The sequence below is a fragment of the Ranitomeya imitator genome, chromosome 4 (assembly GCF_032444005.1).
Source record: "Ranitomeya imitator isolate aRanImi1 chromosome 4, aRanImi1.pri, whole genome shotgun sequence".
Lineage (NCBI taxonomy): Eukaryota > Metazoa > Chordata > Amphibia > Anura > Dendrobatidae > Ranitomeya > Ranitomeya imitator.
The window spans coordinates 709,077,567-709,098,046 of record NC_091285.1 but is presented as its reverse complement, the minus strand read 5'-3'; positions in this window follow the sequence as shown (position 1 = coordinate 709,098,046).

Below are 20,480 nucleotides of genomic sequence, written 5' to 3'. Positions count from 1 at the left end.
TCAATTTGGTTGTGCAGAGTTTTCTGAGGGACTATCCGGATCTTGATGCCCTGCTGCATAAGGTCCGCCTAGAGTGTGCTCACTTGCGGCGTTCCAGCTTGGCCAGATCCCGCATTGCTGCTCTGCAGCGCCGATTCCGCCTTCCGGAACACCGCATCATATGTGACCTACCTACCCAGTGTAATTCCACGTTACATATGTTGGAGCGGTTGTGTGAGCAGCAGCAAGCAGTTATGGAGTACCAGCTGCATCAGGCGCAAAGAAGTCGCAGTCAGCGCCGATCAGACTTCACAACCACAGAGTGGGCCACTATGAAGGACGTCTGCCAGGTTTTGCGTCCTTTTGATTATTCCACGCGGATGGCAAGTGCAGATGATGCACTAGTCAGCATGCCTGTCCCCCTTATCTGCCTGCTTCAGCAAACTTTGCAAGGGTTAAGGGATGATGTTGTGGAAGAGGTGGAGGATGAGGAGTCACCTTTTCCATCAGCTTCTGGAGAGTCAGCGCCACGTGGTTCCTCACAAAGGGGTACGCAGGGGCCAATTTGTGAGGAGGATGAGGAGGAGTCAATGGAGGAGGAAGAGCTCCGTCCAGAGGAGGGAGCGACACAATTGTCCAGTGGTCAGTGTGTACAGTGAGGGTGGGGTGATGACGAGCGGGCAGAGATCATGTCTCAAGCAGGGGACAGCGTTTCTGGGCCAGTTGGCACTCTGCAGCACATGGTGGATTTCATGCTGCAGTGCCTGAGAAACGACCGCCGCATCGACCACATTCTCAACATGCCTGATTATTGGGTGTTCACCCTCCTCGATCCTCGCTACCGGGACAATGTCCAAAACCTCATCCCAGCGTTGACCCGGGAGCGTAAATTGCGGGAGTACCACGACACACTGGTGAATTCCATCATCTTCTCCTGTCCAACTGAGAGGAGTGCTGCTAGTGCTTTACAAAGCAGCTCAGTGCGTCGAGGCAGTGGGGGAGGCTCTGCCCAAAGAGGGAGCAGAAGCAGTGCCTCTGCCCAAGGCAAGCCCAGTATGGCACAACTCTGGCACACTTTTGTGTGCCCGCCCCAAATGTCTACACCATCACCGGCGGCTCCAGTCAGCAGGAGGCAACGGTTCCGTCAGATGGTGACAGACTACATGGCTTGCCCTCTTACTGTACTCCCAGACGGCTCTTCCCCTTTCAAGTTTTGGGTCTCTAAGCTGGATACATGGCCAGAGCTAAGCCAGTATGCATTGGAGGTGCTGGCTTGCCCTGCGGCTAGTGTCTTATCGGAACGTGTCTTTAGTGCCGCAGGTGGTGTACTAACAGACCGTCGCATGCGACTGTCCTCCGATAACGTTGACCGGCTTACTTTCCTGAAAATGAACCAGGCCTGGATCTCGCAGGAATTTGCCACTCCTCTGCCTGATTAAGTAATTGGGTGTCATCCAGGTCTCCTGCTGTGTTCATCTTTCTACCACCTGAACTGCTATTCCTGGGCTCCAACACCGCCAGTTGCGGCTCAGAAGTGCAGGCTGCACAGTAAAAATACGACCCAGTGTTATTGGGTTTCAGTAACGTCAGCTGATCCCCAGCTGTGTAGCCGGCAATGTGTCCTGCGACCGCCACGCTGGCACAACAACCTAAATGTAAGGGAACCTGTCCCCCCCCCCGTCGTTTGTTACTGAAAGAGCCATCTTGTGCAGCAGTAATGCTGCACAAGGAAAAGGTAGCTCTTTTGGTTTAGCTCCTTGCACACGCAGAACTTAACACTTATAAAATGTGTTCACTGATACCGTTATACCGTCCCGGAGCTGGGACTTTCCTTCGTAATGTGACGCAGCACAGCCGTCATTCCTACCCCCTTGGTGCCATGCGCTGCCTCATCAGCGTTGTTTTAAGCTGTCACGGAGCCTGCGCTGTTCTGTTATCCCTTGGGCATGCCCTAATTGCGCTGCCTGTCTTCTGACTTAATTTGGTGTCAGGCTGGCTGCGCCTGTGCGGCCGCGCTGCCCGAGATCCCGCCTCGCAGTGTCTTCTGATTGAGTCACACTGCGGGCCTGGGATCCATGGGCATGCGCAGTGCATATACTAGCCTCTCACTCCCCTTCTTCACGCTTCTTCAGACTAGGCGGCGTCAGCTGATCCCTAATAGCATGCCACGGCCGTGACGCCGCACAGTCTGAAGAAGCAGGAAGGAGGTGAGTGAGAGGCGATGATATGCACTGCGCATGCCCATGGATCCCTGGCCCGCAGTGGGACTACATTAGATGACACTGCAAGGTTGGATCTCGGGCAGCTTGGACGCACAGGCACTGCCAGCCTGACACCTACATGATGTCAGAAGACGGGCACCGCTAACTGTGCATGGCCAAGGGATAACATTACAGCGCGGGCTCCGTGACAGAACCAAACAACGTTGAGGAGGTGGCGCACGGCACCAAGGGGGTTGGAATGACGGCTTTGCTGTGTCACATTACAAAGGAAAGTCCCACTTCCGGGACGGTTTGACAGTGTGAAGGGACACATTATATGAGTGTGTACTTCAGCGTTTGCAAGGAGCATAATTTTTGGAGCCACCATTTTCCATGTGCAGTATTACTGCTGTACAAGATGGCTCTTTCAGCAACAAATGCCTGGGGGGGGGGGGGGGGTTAAAGGTTCCCTTTCAACTTGCTCCACTGCAGGCTTCGGCCTACACTCTGCTCCTCTTTGATTCCCTGGGTTTCAACACTGTCAGTTGCCACCTGGAAGTGTTGTCTACACAGAAAAAACACTAGCTGATGTGTCAGTGGGGTTCAGCACCGCCAGCTGTTCCCCTGCTGTGTAGTCGGCAACGTGTCCAGCACAAGCCACGCTGGCACAACAGAACAGAACAAAAGCTGCCACCAGTGCAGGCTTCGGCCTACACTCTGCTCCTCTCCTCCTCCTGCTGACCCTGGGCTTAAACACCGCTAGTTTTTGCCCGGAAGTGCTAGCTGCACAGAGAAAAACACCAGCCAATGTGTTAGTGGGTTTCAGCAACGCCAGCTGTTCCCCTGCTGTGTAGCCGGCAACGTGACCTGCAAACGCCACGCAGGCACATGAACTGAAATTAAAGGGAACCTGGCCCCACCCCCCCAGGTGTTTCTATGTATAACAGCCACCTAGTACAGCAGTACTGCTGCATTTGTACAAGGTGGCTTTTTTTTATCCTTGCCCACGTAGAATTAAACACGTAAAATATGTGTCTCATTACAGACCATTACAATGTCCCTGAGGTGTGACTTTCCTTTTTAATGACACGCACCACCCCCCTTGGTAGCGCTGCCCGTCTTCTGACATCATTGGTTGGCTGCCTGTGCCTGTGCGTCTGCCCTGCCCGACACAACCCCCCTCGTTTCATATATTTTGGCTGTGAGGGTGTGATTGATGGGCATGTGCAGTGCATATGTTCGCCTGTCTTAACTCATCTCCTTCCGCCTTCTTCAGACTGTGCGGCCTCCTGGCCGTGGTAGGCGATAAGGGATCAGCTGAGGCCACCCAGTCTGAAGCAGGTGTAAGGACATGTGTGAGCGGCAAACATATTTACTGCACAAGGCCACGAATCCCAGCCACGCAGTGTTATTTTTTGAAAAACACACTGTGGGCCTGGGATTCATATCCATTGCTAACCGCAACGGCCAACTTGAAATGAGGTGAGAAGACAGGCAGCGCTCACAGCGCATGGCCAAGGGATCACAATAGCGCAGACTCCTGTACAGCTAATAACAACGCTCAGGAATCTGCGCCCACCACCTAGGTGTAAATTTTGACACCTGTGCTGCATCTCCTTAAAAAGACAAGTCACGCCTCCACTACTGTTTGACAGTATAATGGGCTAAATAGTGTACGTGTTTTATTCAGCGTGTGCAAGGAGCAAACTAAATAAAGCAACCTTTTACTTGTGCAGCATTAATGCTGCACAAGGTGTGGCTCTTGTACCTTGCAACACCTGAGGGGGGGTTAAAGGTTACCTTTGAAATTTGTTCAACTAGGCTTCGGCCTACACTCTGCTCCTCTCCTCCTCCTGCTGACCCTGGGCTCTAACACCGCTAGTTTTTGCCCGGAAATGCGAGCTTCACAGAGAAAAACAACAGCCAATGTGTTAGTGGGGTTCAGCAACGCCAGCTGTTCCCCTGCTGTGTAGCCGGCATCGTGTCCAGCACAAGCCACGCTGGCACAACCGACCAAAAGCTGCCACCAGTGCAGGCTTCGGCCTACACTTTGCTCCTCTCCTCCTCCTGCTGACCCTGGACTCTAACACCGCCAGTTTTTGCCCGGACATGCGAGCTGCACAGAGAAAAACACCAGTCAATGTGTCAGTGGGGTTCAGCAACGCCAGCTGTTCCCCTGCTGTGTAGCTGGCAACGTGTCCTGCAAACGCCACGCAGGCACATGAACTGAAATTGAAGGAAGCCTGCCCCCCACCCCCAGGTGTTTCTATGTATAACAGCCACCTTGTACAGCAGTACTGCTGCATTTGTACAAGGTGGCAGACTTTTTCTCCTTGCCCACGTTTAATTAAACACGTACTAAATGTGTCTCATTGAGACCATTCCACTGTCCCTGAGGTGTGACTTTCCTTTCTAATGATACGCAGCACCACCCTTGTTAGCGCTGCCCGTCTTTTGACATCATTGGTTAGCTGGCTGCGCCTGTGCGTCTGCCCTGCTCGAAACAACGCCCCTCGGTGTCTTATTTTTTTGGACAACGAGGATGTGATTGATGGGCATGTGCAGTGCATATGTTTGCCTGTGTTCACTCATCTCCTTCCGCCTTCTTCAGACGGGGTAGCCTCATGACCGCGGCATGCGATAAGGGATCAGATGAGGCCGCCCAGTCTGAAGCAGGTGTAAGGACATGTGTGAGCGGCAAACATATTTACTGCACAAGGCCACGAATCCCAGCCACGCAGTGTGATTTTTAGAAAACACACTGTGGGTCTGGGATTCATGTCCATCGCTAACCGCATCGGCAGACATGAAATGAGGTCGGAAGACAGGAAGCGCTCACAGCGCATGGCCAAGGGATAACAAGAGCGCAGACTCCTGTACAGCAAATAACAACGCTCAGGAAGCTGCGCCCATGCACCAAGGTGTTATTTTCGACACCTGTGCTGCTTTTCTTTAAAAAGACAAGTCACGCCTCCACTACTGTTTTACAGTAGAATGGGCTAAATAGTGTACGTGTTTTATTCAGCGTGTGCAAGGAGCAAAATTAAGAGAGCAACCTTTTACTTGTGCAGCATTAATGATGCACAAGGTGTGGCTCTTGTACCTTGCAACACCTGAGGGGGGGTTAAAGGTTACCTTTGAAATTGGTTCAACTAGGCTTCGGCCTACACTCTGCTCCTCTCCTCCTCCTGCTGACCCTGGGCTATAACACCGCCAGTTGTAGCCTGGAAGTGCTAGCTGCACAGAGAAAAACACCCGCCAATGTGATAGTGGGGTTCAGCACCGCCAGCTGTTCCCCTGCTGTGTAGCCGGCATCGTGTCCAGCACAAGCCACGCTGGCACAACTGACCAAAAGCTGCCACCAGTGCAGGCTTCGGCATACACTCTGCTCCTCTCCTCCTCCTGCTGCCCCTGGGCTCAAACACCGCCAGTTTTTGCCCGGAAATGCGAGCTGCACAGAGAAAAAAAACAGCCAATGTGTTAGTGGGGTTCAGCACCGTCAGCTGTTCCCCTGCTGTGTAGCCGGCAACGTGACCTGCAAACGCCACGCAGGTACATGAACTGAAATTGAAGTGAGCCTGCCCCCCACCCCCAGGTGTTTCTATGTATAACAGCCACCTTGTACAGCAGTACTGCTGCATTTGTACAAGGTGGCTGACTTTTTCTCCTTGCCCACGTGGAACTCAACACGTACAAAATGTGTCTCATTAGAGTCCATTACAATGTCCCTGAGGTGTGACTTTCCTTTTTAATGACACGCAGCACCCCCATTGTTAGCGCTGCCCGTCTTCAGACATCATTGGTTGGCTGGCTGTGCCTGTGAGTCCGCCCTGCCCGACACAACGCCCCTCGTTGTCTCATATATTTTGACTGCGAGGGTGTGATTGATGGGCATGAGCAGTGCATATCTTCGCCTGTCTTCACTCCCCTCCTTCCACCTTCTTCAGACTGTGCGGCCTCATGGCCGTGGCAGGCAATAAGGGATCAGCTGAGGCCGCCCAGTCTGAAGCAGGTGTAAGGACATGTGTGAGCGGCGAACATATTTACTGCACAAGGCCACGAATCCCAGCAGCGCAGTGTGACTTTATGGAAAGGCACTGTGGGTCTGGGATTTATGGCCATCGTTAACCGCACCGGCCAACATGAAATGAGGTCATAAGACGGCCTGCACTAACAGGGTATTGCCAAGGGATAACACAAGAGCGCACTCTCCCGTAGTGCAAATAACAACGGTAAGGAGTCTGCGCCCAGCACCTAGGTGTAAATTTTGACACGTGTGCTGCGTCTTCTTCAAAAGAAAAGTCACGCCTCCACTACTGTTTGACAGTATAATGGGCTAAATAGTGTACGTGTTTTCTTCAGCGTGTGCAAGGAGCAAAATGAAGAGAGCAACCTTAGACTTGTGCAGCATTAATGCTGTTCAAGGTGTTGCTCTTGTACCTTGCAACACCTGAGGGGGGGTTAAAGGTTTCCTTTGAAATTGGTTCAACTAGGCTTCGGCCTACACTCTGCTCCTCTCCTCCTCCTGCTGACCCTGGGCTCTAACACCGCCAGTTTTTGCCCGGACGTGCTAGCTGCACAGAGAAAAACACCAGCCAATGTGTTAGTGGGGTTCAGCACCACCAGCTGTTTCCCAGCTGTGTAGCCGGCAACGTGACCTGCAAACGCCACGCAGGCACAACAGAACAAAAGCTGCCACCAGTGCAGGCTTCGGCCTACACTCTGCTCCTCTCCTCCTCCTGCTGACCCTGGGCTCTAACACCGCTAGTTTTTGCCCGGAAATGCGAGCTTCACAGAGAAAAACACCAGCCAATGTGTTAGTGGGGTTCAGCACCGCCAGCTGTTCCCCTGCTGTGTAGCCGGCATCGTGTCCAGCACAAGCCACGCTGGCACAACCGACCAAAAGCTGCCACCAGTGCAGGCTTCGGCCTACACTTTGCTCCTCTCCTCCTCCTGCTGACCCTGGGCTCTAACACCGCTAGTTTTTGCCCGGAAATGCGAGCTTCACATAGAAAAACAACAGCCAATGTGTTAGTGGGGTTCAGCACCGCCAGCTGTTCCCCTGCTGTGTAGCTGGCAACGTGTCCTGCAAACGCCATGCAGGCACATGAACTGAAATTGAAGGAAGCCTGCCCCCCACCCCCAGGTGTTTTTATGTATAACAGCCACCTTGTACAGCAGTACTGCTGCATTTGTACAAGGTGGCTGACTTTTTCTCCTTGCCCACGTGGAACTCAACACGTACAAAATGTGTCTCATTGAGACCATTCAACTGTCCCTGAGGTGTGACTTTCCTTTCTAATGATACGCAGCACCACCCTTGGTAGCGCTGCCCGTCTTCTGACATCATTGTTTGGCTGCCTGTGCGTCCGCCCTGCCCAACACAATGCCCCTCGTTGTCTCATATATTTTGGCTGCGAGGGTGTTATTGATGGGCATGTGCAGTGCATATGTTCGCCTGTCTTAACTCATCTCCTTCCGCCTTCTTCAGACTGTGCGGCCTCATGGCCGCGGCATGCGATAAGGGATCAGATGAGGCCGCCCAGTCTGAAGTAGGTGTAAGGACATGTGTGAGCGGCAAACATATTAACTGCACAAGGGCACGAATCCCAGCCACGCAGTGTGATTTTTTCCAAACACATTGTGGGTCTGGGATTCATGTCCACCGCTAACCGCATCGGCCAACATGAAATGAGGTCAGAAGACAGGAAGCGCTCACAGCGCATGGCCAAGGGATAACAAGAGCGCAGACTCCTGTACAGCAAATAACAACGCTCAGGAAGCTGCGCCCATGCACCAAGGTGTTATTTTCGACACCTGTGCTGCTTTTCTTTAAAAAGACAAGTCACGCCTCCACTACTGTTTTACAGTAGAATGGGCTAAATAGTGTACGTGTTTTATTCAGCGTGTGCAAGGAGCAAAATTAATAGAGCAACCTTTTACTTGTGCAGCATTAATGCTGCACGAGGTGTGGCTCTTGTACCTTGCAACACCTGAGGGGGGTTAAAGGTTACCTTTGAAATTGGTTCAACTAGGCTTCGGCCTACACTCTGCTCCTCTCCTCCTCCTGCTGACCCTGGGCTCTAACACCGCCAGTTTTTGCCCGGACGTGCTAGCTGCACAGAGAAAAACACAAGCCAATGTGTTAGTGGGGTTCAGCACCGCCAGCTGTTCCCCAGCTGTGTAGCTGGCAACGTGACCTGCAAACGCCACGCAGGCACAACAGAACAAAAGCTGCCACCAGTGCAGGCTTCGGCCTACACTCTGCTCCTCTCCTCCTCCTGCTGACCCTGGGCTCTAACACCGCTAGTTTTTGCCCTGAAGTGCTAGCTGCACAGAGAAAAACACCAGCCAATGTGTTAGTGGGGTTCAGCACCGCCAGCTGTTCCCCTGCTGTGTAGCCGGCAACGTCACCTGCAAATGCCACGCAGGCACATGAACTGAAATTAAACGGACCCTGCCACCCACCCCAAGGTGTTTCTATGTATAACAGCCACCTTGTACAGCAGTACTGCTGCATTTGTACAAGGTGGCAGACTTTGTCTACTTGCCCACGTTTAATTAAACACGGAAAAAATGTGTCTCATTACAGACCATTACAATGTCCCTGAGGTGTGACTTTCCTTTTTAATGACACGCAGCACCCCTCTTGTTAGCGCTGCCCGTCTTCTGATATCTTTGGTTGGCTGGTTGCGGCTGTGCGTCCGCCCTGCCTGAAACCACGCTCCTCGTTGTCTTGCTTATTTTGACTGCGACGGTGTGATTGATGGGCACGAGCAGTGGATATCTTCGCCTGTCTTTACTCATCTCCTTCCGCCTTCTTCAGAATGTGCGGCCTCATGGCCGCGGCATGCGAGAAGGGATCAGATGAGGCCGCCCAGTCTGATGCAGGTGTAAGGACATGAGGGACAGGCGACAAAATTTACTGCGCAAGGTCACGAATCCCAGCTCTGCAGTGTGACTTTATTAAAAGACACTGCGGGTCTGGGTTTCATGGCCATCGCTAACCGCACCGGCCAACATGAAATGAGGTGAGAAGACAGGCATCGCTCACAGCGCATGGCCAAGGGATGACAAGAGCGCAGACTCCTGTACAGCAAATAACTACGCTCAGGAATCTTCGCCCAGCACCTAGGTGTAAATTTTGACACCTGTGCTGCATCTCCTTAAAAAGACAAGTCACGCCTCCACTACTGTTTGACAGTATAATGGGCTAAATAGTGTACGTGTTTTATTCAGCGTGTGCAAGGAGCAAACTAAATAGAGCAACCTTTTACTTGTGCAGCATTAACCCTCCGTCACATACAATATTCGGACTAACGAGTTCACATACAATGTGCCTGTCAGGCGCCTGCTGGAAAAATACCTATAATATCTAATGTTTGCAATTTCAGTGCTCTAAAAGTGATCAGTGACCTTCATAGGGATGTAATAAAAGAGACAACACATAATCAGTTGCAAAAAAAACATTTACTTAATATAAAACTAATAACTATGAAATACAAACTTTTCAAAACTCCCGCCAAATAGTCCCCAGTTCGACTCTCTCAAAAAAATGTACAAAGAAAATTTTTGAACACAAACTTAATTTTAAGGTACCTTAAGTACTATTAAAAACATATTCAATCAGAAGTAGATGCTGAGGTTTCCCCAGAAAAGTCACACTTGCAGAGCAAATAGCAAGAATTACACACCATTTTTGCATGTGTCAGGCAAATTGCTTTATGACATTTGAGACATTCATAATTTGAAAGCCTTCTGGTTCCGCTTTCCGTTTGGCAGGTGGTGCATCTCCTTCTTTTGTGAGGTGGTGCAGATGGTGACTTTTCACCATCATCTTCTGGGCGGAACCTTTTGAGCTGAACTTGAAGGCGAGAGGGGATACCGATTGTTTTCACGCTTCTCCTGCGTAGCTCTCCAAGTACTAGTTCATGGGCCAATTTTTTCAGATACAATCGTCTACGGAGTGGTTCAAGCTTGTTTTCAAGATAAATTACTTGTGAATTTATACCACCCAAATTCAACATAGCAAAAAATATGACCATTGGCCAGCGTTTGATGTTTCTGCTGACGTTGAAAGTGGAGCACATCTGATCTGCTGTATCCACACCCCCTTTGGTGGCATTGTAAAATGTAATTATCTCCGGTTTTTTTTCTGCCCCAGTCCCAGGATCGATGGCAGCATCATCATGAAGTTTTGATAGAAGAAGTACGATTTTTTTGGCATGTAGTACATAGGAAACTAAAGCCTTTCCATTATGGAATGCAAACATACTGCTGTACTGTTGTCTCTCTTTCACAGTTACAAACTGTGGTGGCAATTCCCTTTTGTTTTTTCTTACAGTTCCCACATATGACAGCTTCTGAATTTTCAGATAATCAATCAGATCACAACTTGTAAACCAATAGTCAGCTGTAATATTGCGACCCGATCCAAATAAGGGTTCAGCCAGTCTTTTTACAACATCAATGGGTTTGTTGCTCACACAGTAAGGACCTTCTGGTTGTTTTCCTGCATAAACTTCCAGGTTGTAAGTGTAGGTCTTACTGGCATCAACAAGGGCATAAATTTTTATTCCATATTTGTTTAGCTTTGATGGAATATATTGACGAAAGGCACATCTAACACGAAAACCAGGGAGCATTTCGTCAATAGTGAGATTCTCTCCAGGGTAATAACTTTGTTTACAGTTTACAACAAATCTTTGAAATATATCACGAATTGGAGCAAGTCGGTCATGTGTTTTGCGTTCGGTTCGGGTAGTTCTGTTGTCAAACCGAAGGCAACGAATTAGAATCTTGAATCTGTTTATGGACATAACAAGGCTAAATTTTTCAACTCCATCCCCATCTTTACCCCAAAGTTCCTCCAAACTTTGTCTATTTGCCCTATAAGCTCCTGCAAGGTACAGTAATCCAAAAAAAGCACGCAGTTCTATTTCATCTGTGGGCTTGATGGTTCTGTTGCAGATGTACTTGTCCTTTATAATGTCTATATATTGGTTGGTATATGTGACAATAGAGTCCAGAATGTCATCTGTAAATATACTGTTCCAGCATTCAACTGCAGTTTTTGCATTACGTGCAGTTCCTATTACTGCAGGAAGGTGAGTAATAATGTTTAAAGGTTCCCTACGTTTTTTCTGGAATGGCTTCTTGTTCCATTTAGTATTTTTATCTTTTCCAATATAATATGATCCAACTTCTTCATCCTCACCACTGTCACCATCTTGCTCTGTTTCAGAATCCAGGACACATTCTTCCACCTCATCATGAGAATCAATCTCACTTTCCTCTCCTAAATCCTCATTCAGTGTGAGGTCTCTATCATCTAACAGCATGTTTGTTACTTCCTCAACATCAAGTTGTTTGGATAAATTGTACATTTTCCTCTCCATTTCAGCAGATAATCTGAAGCAAGAGAAGGAATATGTTAGGGAACTACTGTATATGCCTGAGCAGCACACTTTCTTTTATAAAATCTCCCTTATTTCTATGAAATATCCTCACATTTTGTGCTATACATTCATAAAACAAGCTAAATAAACTATTGTGATGAATAAAAACATAAAATACCAACCTTACTGAATGTGACGTATTCACATACAATGAGCCTGAGAGATCTGTGCAGCTATATCCTCTCCCCTGAAGCTCTGAAATCCAACTGTGATATCAGGTTTCACAGACCTTCAAGAGACAGGAGACTATCTGGAGGGAGGGGGTTTCCTCACAATCTGGTGAGGAAGGAGAAATTAAAGTAAAAGAGAAGCGCCTGTCAGATCAGTTGTATGTGACGGAGGGTTAATGCTGCACAAGGTGTGGCTCTTGTACCTTGCAACACCTGAGGGGGGGTTAAAGGTTACCTTTGAAATTGGTTCAACTAGGCTTCGGCCTACAATCTGCTCCTCTCCTCCTCCTGCTGACTCTGGGCTCTAACACCGCCAGTTTGTACCCGGACGTGCTAGCTGCACAGAGAAAAACACCAGCCAATGTGTTAGTGGGGTTCAGCACCGCCAGCTGTTCCCCAGCTGTGTAGCCGGCAACGTGCCCTGCAAACGCCATGCAGGCACATGAACTGAAATTGAAGGGAGCCTGCCCCCCACCCCCACGTGTTTCTATGTATAACAGCCACCTTGTTCAGCAGTACTGCTGCATTTGTACAAGGTGGCTGACTTTTTCTCCTTGCCCACGTGGAACTCAACACGTACAAAATGTGTCTCATTGAGACCATTCCACTGTCACTGACGTGTGACTTTCCTTTGTAATGATACGCAGCACCCGCCTTGGTAGCGCTTCCCATCTTTTGACATCATGGTTAGCTGGCTGCGCCTGTGCATCCGCCCTGCGTGAAACAACGCCCCTCGTTGTCTTATTTATTTTGTCAGCGAGGGTGTGGTTTATGGGCACGAGCAGTGCATATGTTCGCCTGTCGTCACTCATCTCCTTCCGCCTTCTTCAGACTGTGCGGCCTCCTGGCCGCGGCATGCGAAAAGGGATCAGCAGAGGCCGCCCAGTCTGAAGCAGGTGTAAGGACGTGTGTGAGCGTCGAAAATATTTACTGCTCAAGGCCACGAATCCCAGCACCGCAGTGTGACTTTATGAAAAGGCAGTGTGGGTCTGGGATTTATCGCCATCGTTAACCGCAGCGGCCAACATGAAATGAGGTCATAAGACGGGCAGCGCTAACAGGGCATTGCCAAGGGATAACACAAGAGCGCAGACTCCTGTACAGCAATAAACAACGCTCAGGAAGCTGCGCCAAGCACAAAGGTGTTATTTGGGACACCTATGCTGCGTCTCCTTAAAAATACAAGTCACGACTCAACTACAGTTTGACTGTAGAATGGGCTAAATTGTGTACGTGTTGCATTCAGCGTGTGCAAGTAGACAAATTAATAGAGCAACCTTTTCTTGTGCAGCATTAATGCTGCACAAGGTGTGGCTCTTGTACTTTGTAACACCTGAGGGGGGGTTAAAGGTTACCTTTGAAATTGGTTCAACTAGGCTTCGGCCTACACTCTGCTCCTCTCCTCCTCCTGCTGACCCTTGGCTGTAACAACGCTAGTTTTTGCCCGGAAGTGCTAGCTGCACAGAGAAAAACACCAGCCAATGTGTTAGTGGGGTTCAGCACCGCCTGCTGTTCCCCCACTGTGTAGCCGGCAAAGTGTCCTGCAAACGCAACGCAGACACAAAGCTGACTCCAGTGCAGGCTTCGGCCTACACTCTGCTCCCCCTGCTTACCCTTTGCTCCAACACCGCTAGTTGGGGCTGTAGGAAGACAATGTTTGATAGGCAAAGCATCCGGGTTCCAGCACCGCAAGCTGGTTCTCGGCAGTGTTTTTGTCACAGGTACTCCCTCGTGCCAAACCTGGTTTCAGCACCGTCAGCTGTTTCCGGGTTGTGTCAAACTCGCTGAGACGCCTATGCTTGCCCCGTCGTGTTGCAGTCGGGTTAGCCAACTCCAGGGTGCCTCCAGTTTAGGAGCTTCCTATGTGGGCTGCGTGAACTGGTAGTCAAGGCTGGTTTTGTAGTGCCAGTAGGCCCAGCTCCCCCTGTAGGACTGTTGGGGTTCGGTAACTGTGGCTGCCTCATGGCCTAGCTGTTCTCTCCTCTCCTGTGGGCCTTGGGGTCCACCACCTGGTTCCAGCACCGTCAGCTGGTTCCGGGCCGAGCCTTTGGCTTAGGTGCCTCCTCCTGGGTATCCGAGTTCCGCCAACGCCAGGCGGTCCTTGCTAGTGCTTTTAAGCGCGGGCACCTACAGCTTAGTAACCGGGTTCCAGCACCGTCAGCTGGTCCTCGGTGCCATTGGCTCTTGCCCACTGGGGCAACGCATCCGGGTTCCAGCACCGCCAGCTGGTTCTCGGCAGTGTTCTTGTCACAGGTACTCCCTCGTGCCAAGCCTGGTTTCAGCACCGTCAGCTGATTCCGGGTTGTGTCCAGCTCACTGAGACGCCTATGCTTGCCTCGTCGTGGTGCGGTCGGGTTAGCCAACTCCAGGGTGCCTCCAGTTTAGGAGCTTCCTATGTGGGCTGCGTGAACTGGTAGTCAAGGCTGGTTTTGTAGTGCCAGTAGGCCCAGCTCCCCCTGTAGGACTGTTGGGGTTCGGTAACTGTGGCTGCCTCATGGCCTAGCTGTTCTCTCCTCTCCTGTGGGCCTTGGGGTCCACCACCTGGTTCCAGCACCGTCAGCTGGTTCCGGGCCGAGCCTTTGGCTTAGGTGCCTCCTCCTGGGTATCCGAGTTCCGCCAACGCCAGGCGGTCCTTGGTAGTGCTTTTAAGCGCGGGCACCTACAGCTTAGTAACCGGGTTCCAGCACCGTCAGCTGGTCCTCGGTCGTGCCATTGGCTCTTGCACACTGGGGCAACGCATCTGGGTTCCAGCACCGCCAGCTGGTTCTCGGCAGTGTTTTTGTCATGGGTACTCCCTCGTGCCCAGCCTGGTTCCAGCACCGTCAGCTGTTTCCGGGTACTGTCAAACTCACTGAGACACCTATGCGTTGCCCCGTCGTGTTGCGGTCGAGTTAGCCAACTCCAGGGTGCCTCCAGTTTAGGAGCTTCCTATGTGGGCTGCGTGAACTGGTAGTCAAGGCTGGTTCTGTAGTGCCAGTAGGCCCAGCTCCCCCTGTAGGACTGTTGGGGTTCGGTAACTGCGGCTGCCTCGCGGCCTAGCTGTTCTCTCCTCTCCTGTGGACCTTGGGGTCCACCACCTGGTTCCAGCACCGTCAGCTGGTTCCGGGCCGAGCCTTTGGCTTCGGTGCCTCCTCCTGGGTATCCGATTTCCACCAACGCCAGGCGGTCCTTGGTAGTGCTTTTAAGCGCGGGCACCTACAGCTTAGTAACCGGGTTCCAGCACCGTCAGCTGGTCCTCGGTGCCATTGGCTCTTGCACACTGGGGCAACGCATCCGGGTTCCAGCACCGCCAGCTGGTTCTCGGCAGTGTTCTTGTCACAGGTACTCCCTCGTGCCAAGCCTGGTTTCAGCACCGTCAGCTGTTTCCGGGTTGGGTCAAGCTCACTGAGACGCCTATGCTTGCCCCGTCGTGGTGCGGTCGGGTTAGCCAACTCCAGGGTGCCTCCAGTTTAGGAGCTTCCTATGTGGGCTGCGTGAACTGGTAGTCAAGGCTGGTTCTGTAGTGCCAGTAGGCCCAGATCCCCCTTTAGGGCTGTTGGGGTTCGGTAACTGCGGCTGCCTCGCGGCCTAGCTGTTCTCTCCTCTCCTGTGGACCTTCGGGTCCACCACCTGGTTCCAGCACCGTCAGCTGGTTCCGGGCCGAGCCTTTGGCTTAGGTGCCTCCTCCTGGGTATCCGAGTTCCGCCAACGTCAGGCGGTCCTTGGTAGTGCTTTTAAGCGCGGGCACCTACAGCTTAGTAACCGGGTTCCAGCACCGTCAGCTGGTCCTCGGTGCCATTGGCTCTTGCACACTGGGGCAACGCATCCGGGTTCCAGCACCGCCAGCTGATTCTCGGCAGTGTTCTTGTCACAGGTACTTCCTCGTGCCAAGCCTGGTTTCAGCACCGTCAGCTGTTTCCGGGTTGTGTCAAGCTCACTGAGACGCCTATGCTTGCCCCGTCGTGGTGCGGTCGGGTTAGCCAACTCCAGGGTGCCTCCAGTTTAGGAGCTTCCTATGTGGGCTGCGTGAACTGGTAGTCAAGGCTGGTTCTGTAGTGCCAGTAGGCCCAGCTCCCCCTGTAGGACTGTTGGGGTTCGGTAACTGTGGCTGCCTCGCGGCCTAGCTGTTCTCTCCTCTCCTGTGGGCCTTGGGGTCCACCACCTGGTTCCAGCACCGTCAGCTGGTTCCGAGCCGAGCCTTTGGCTTAGGTGCCTCCTCCTGGGTATCCGAGTTCCGCCAACGCCAGGCGGTCCTTGGTAGTGCTTTTAAGCGCGGGCACCTACAGCTTAGTAACCGGGTTCCAGCACCGTCAGCTGGTCCTCGGTCGTGCCATTGGCTCTTGCACACTGGGGCAACACATCTGGGTTCCAGCACCGCCAGCTGGTTCTTGGCAGTGTTTTTGTCATGGGTACTCCCTCGTGCCCAGCCTGGTTCCAGCACCGTCAGCTGTTTCCGGTTACTGTCAAACTCACTGAGACACCTATGCGTTGCCCCGTCGTGTTGCGGTCGAGTTAGCCAACTCCAGGGTGCCTCCAGTTTAGGAGCTTCCTATGTGGGCTGCGTGAACTGGTAGTCAAGGCTGGTTCTGTAGTGCCAGTAGGCACAGCTCCCCCTGTAGGACTGTTGGGGTTCGGTAACTGCGGCTGCCTCGCGGCCTAGCTGTTCTCTCCTCTCCTGTGGACCTTCGGGTCCACCACCTGGTTCCAGCACCGTCAGCTGGTTCCGGGCCGAGCCTTTGGCTTAGGTGCCTCCTCCTGGGTATCCGAGTTCCGCCAACGTCAGGCGGTCCTTGGTAGTGCTTTTAAGCGCGGGCACCTACAGCTTAGTAACCGGGTTCCAGCACCGTCAGCTGGTCCTCGGTGCCATTGGCTCTTGCACACTGGGGCAACGCATCCGGGTTCCAGCACCGCCAGCTGGTTCTCGGCAGTGTTCTTGTCACAAGTACTCCCTCGTTCCAAGCCTGGTTTCAGCACCGTCAGCTGTTTCCGGGTTGTGTCAAGCTCACTGAGACGCCTATGCTTGCCCCGTCGTGGTGCGGTCGGGTTAGCCAACTCCAGGGTGCCTCCAGTTTAAGAGCTTCCTATGTGGGCTGCGTGAACTGGTAGTCAAGGCTGGTTCTGTAGTGCCAGTAGGCCCAGCTCCCCCTGTAGGACTGTTGGGGTTCGTTAACTGCGGCTGCCTCGCGGCCTAGCTGTTCTCTCCTCTCCTGTGGGCCTTGGGGTCCACCACCTGGTTCCAGCACCGTCAGCTGGTTCCGGGCCGAGCCTTTGGCTTAGGTGCCTCCTCCTGGGTATCCGAGTTCCGCCAACGCCAGGCGGTCCTTGGTAGTGCTTTTAAGCGCGGGCACCTACAGCTTAGTAACCGGGTTCCAGCACCGTCAGCTGGTCCTCAGTCGTGCCATTGGCTCTTGCACACTGGGGCAACGCATCCGGGTTCCAGCACCGCCAGCTGGTTCTCGGCAGTGTTTTTGTCATGGGTACTCCCTCGTGCCCAGCCTGGTTCCAGCACCGTCAGCTGTTTCCGGGTACTGTCAAACTCACTGAGACACCTATGCGTTGCCCCGTCGTGTTGCGGTCGAGTTAGCCAACTCCAGGGTGCCTCCAGTTTAGGAGCTTCCTATATGGGCTGCGTGAACTGGTAGTCAAGGCTGGTTCTGTAGTGCCAGTAGGCACAGCTCCCCCTGTAGGACTTTTGGGGTTCGGTAACTGCGGCTGCCTTGCGGCCTAGCTGTTCTCTCCTCTCCTGTGGGCCTTGGGGTCCACCACCTGGTTCCAGCACCGTCAGCTGGTTCCGGGCCGAGCCTTTGGCTTAGGTGCCTCCTCCTGGGTATCCGAGTTCCGCCAACGCCAGGCGGTCCTTGGTAGTGCTTTTAAGCGCGGGCACCTACAGCTTAGTAACCGGGTTCCAGCACCGTCAGCTGGTCCTCTGTGCCATTGGCTCTTGCACACTGGGGCAACGCATCCGGGTTCCAGCACCGCCAGCTGGTTCTCGGCAGTGTTCTTGTCACAGGTACTCCCTCGTGCCAAGCCTGGTTTCAGCACCGTCAGCTGTTTCCGGGTTGTGTCAAGCTCACTGAGACGCCTATGCTTGCCCCGTCGTGGTGCGGTCGGGTTAGCCAACTCCAGGGTGCCTCCAGTTTAGGAGCTTCCTATGTGGGCTGCGTGAACTGGTAGTCAAGGCTGGTTCTCTAGTGCCAGTAGGCCCAGCTCCCCCTGTAGGACTGTTGGGGTTCGGTAACTGCAGCTGCCTCGCGGCCTAGCTGTTCTCTCCTCTCCTGTGGGCCTTGGGGTCCACCACCTGGTTCCAGCACCGTCAGCTGGTTCCGGGCCGAGCCTTTGGCTTAGGTGCCTCCTCCTGGGTATCCGAGTTCCGCCAACGCCAGGCGGTCCTTGGTAGTGCTTTTAAGCGCGGGCACCTACAGCTTAGTAACCGGGTTCCAGCACCGTCAGCTGGTCCTCAGTCGTGCCATTGGCTCTTGCACACTGGGGCAACGCATCCGGGTTCCAGCACCGCCAGCTGGTTCTCGGCAGTGTTTTTGTCATGGGTACTCCCTCGTGCCCAGCCTGGTTCCAGCACCGTCAGCTGTTTCCGGGTACTGTCAAACTCACTAAGACACCTATGCGTTGCCCCGTCGTGTTGCGGTCGAGTTAGCCAACTCCAGGGTGCCTCCAGTTTAGGAGCTTCCTATGTGGGCTGCGTGAACTGGTAGTCAAGGCTGGTTCTGTAGTGCCAGTAGGCACAGCTCCCCCTGTAGGACTTTTGGGGTTCGGTAACTGCGGCTGCCTTGCGGCCTAGCTGTTCTCTCCTCTCCTGTGGACCTTCGGGTCCACCACCTGGTTCCAGCACCGTCAACTGGTTCCGGGCCGAGCCTTTGGCTTAGGTGCCTCCTCCTGGGTATCCGAGTTCCGCCAACGCCAGGCGGTCCTTGCTAGTGCTTTTAAGCGCGGGCACCTACAGCTTAGTAACCGGGTTCCAGCACCGTCAGCTGGTCCTCGGTGCCATTGGCTCTTGCACACTGGGGCAACGCATCCGGGTTCCAGCACCGCCAGCTGGTTCTCGGCAGTGTTCTTGTCACAGGTACTCCCTCGTGCCAAGCCTGGTTTCAGCACCGTCAGCTGTTTCCGGTTTGTGTCAAGCTCACTGAGACGCCTATGCTTGCCCCGTCGTGGTGCGGTCGGGTTAGCCAACTCCAGGGTGCCTCCAGTTTAGGAGCTTCCTATGTGGGCTGCGTGAACTGGTAGTCAAGGCTGGTTCTGTAGTGCCAGTAGGCCCAGCTCCCCCTGTAGGACTGTTGGGGTTCGGTAACTGCGGCTGCCTCGCGGCCTAGCTGTTCTCTCCTCTCCTGTGGACCTTCGGGTCCACCACCTGGTTCCAGCACCGTCAGCTGGTTCCGGGCCGAGCCTTTGGCTTAGGTGCCTCCTCCTGGGTATCCGAGTTCCGCCAACGCCAGGCGGTCCTTGGTAGTGCTTTTAAGCACGGGCACCTACAGCTTAGTAACCGGGTTCCAGCACCGTCAGCTGGTCCTCGGTGCCATTGGCTCTTGCACACTGGGGCAACGCATCCGGGTTCCAGCACCGCCAGCTGATTCTCGGCAGTGTTCTTGTCACAGGTACTCCCTCGTGCCAAGCCTGGTTTGAGCACCGTCAGCTGTTTCCGAGTTGTGTCAAGTTCACTGAGACGCCTATGCTTGCCCCGTCGTGGTGCGGTCGGGTTAGCCAACTCCAGGGTGCCTCCAGTTTAGGAGCTTCCTATGTGGGCTGCGTGAACTGGTAGTCAAGGCTGGTTCTGTAGTGCCAGTAGGCCCAGCTCCCCCTGTAGGACTGTTGGGGTTCGGTAACTGCGGCTGCCTCGCGGCCTACCTGTTGTCTCCTCTCCTGTGGGCCTTCGGGTCCACCACCTGGTTCCAGCACCGTCAGCTGGTTCGCGGCAGTGTCTTTTGCTCTTGTACCTTCTGCTCCCCATCCTGGTTCCAGTACCGTCAGCTGGTTCCGGGCAGTGCCTTTGGCTTAGGTGCCTCCTTTTGGGTATCCAAGTTCCACCAATGTCAGGTGGTCCTTGGTAGTGCTTTCAGGCACGGGTACCTCCTGCTTAGTAACCGGGTTCCAGTAACGTCAGCTGGTCCTCGGTAGTTCCATTGGCTCTTGGACCTTCGGCTACCCATCCGGGTTCCAGTACCGTCAGCTGGTTCTCGGCAGTGTCTTTTGCTCTTGTACCTTCTGCTCCCCATCCTGGTTCCAGTACCGTCAGATGGTTCCGGGCAGAGCCTTTGACTTAGGTGCCTCCTTCTGGGTATCCGAGTTCCGCCAACGTCAGGCGGTCCTTGGTAGTGCTTTTTAGCACGGGTACCTCCTGCTTAGTAACCGGGTTCCAGTAACGTCAGCTGGTCCTCGGCAGTTCCATAGGCTCTTGAACCTTCGGGTAGCCATCCGAGTTCCAGTTCTATCAGCTGGTTCTTGGCATTTTCTCAGCCTTCTTTTACCTTCTGCTACATTTCCAAGTTGAAGACCCTAAAGTCGACGACCCGGAAGACCACCCCGATGACGACGACGACGACCCGGAAGACCACCCCGATGACGGAGACGACGACGGCGGAGACGACGACGGCGGAGACGACGACGGCTGAGACGACGACGGCGGAGATGATGACACTGGAGACGATGACCCTGGAGACGACGACATGGAAGACCGAGAA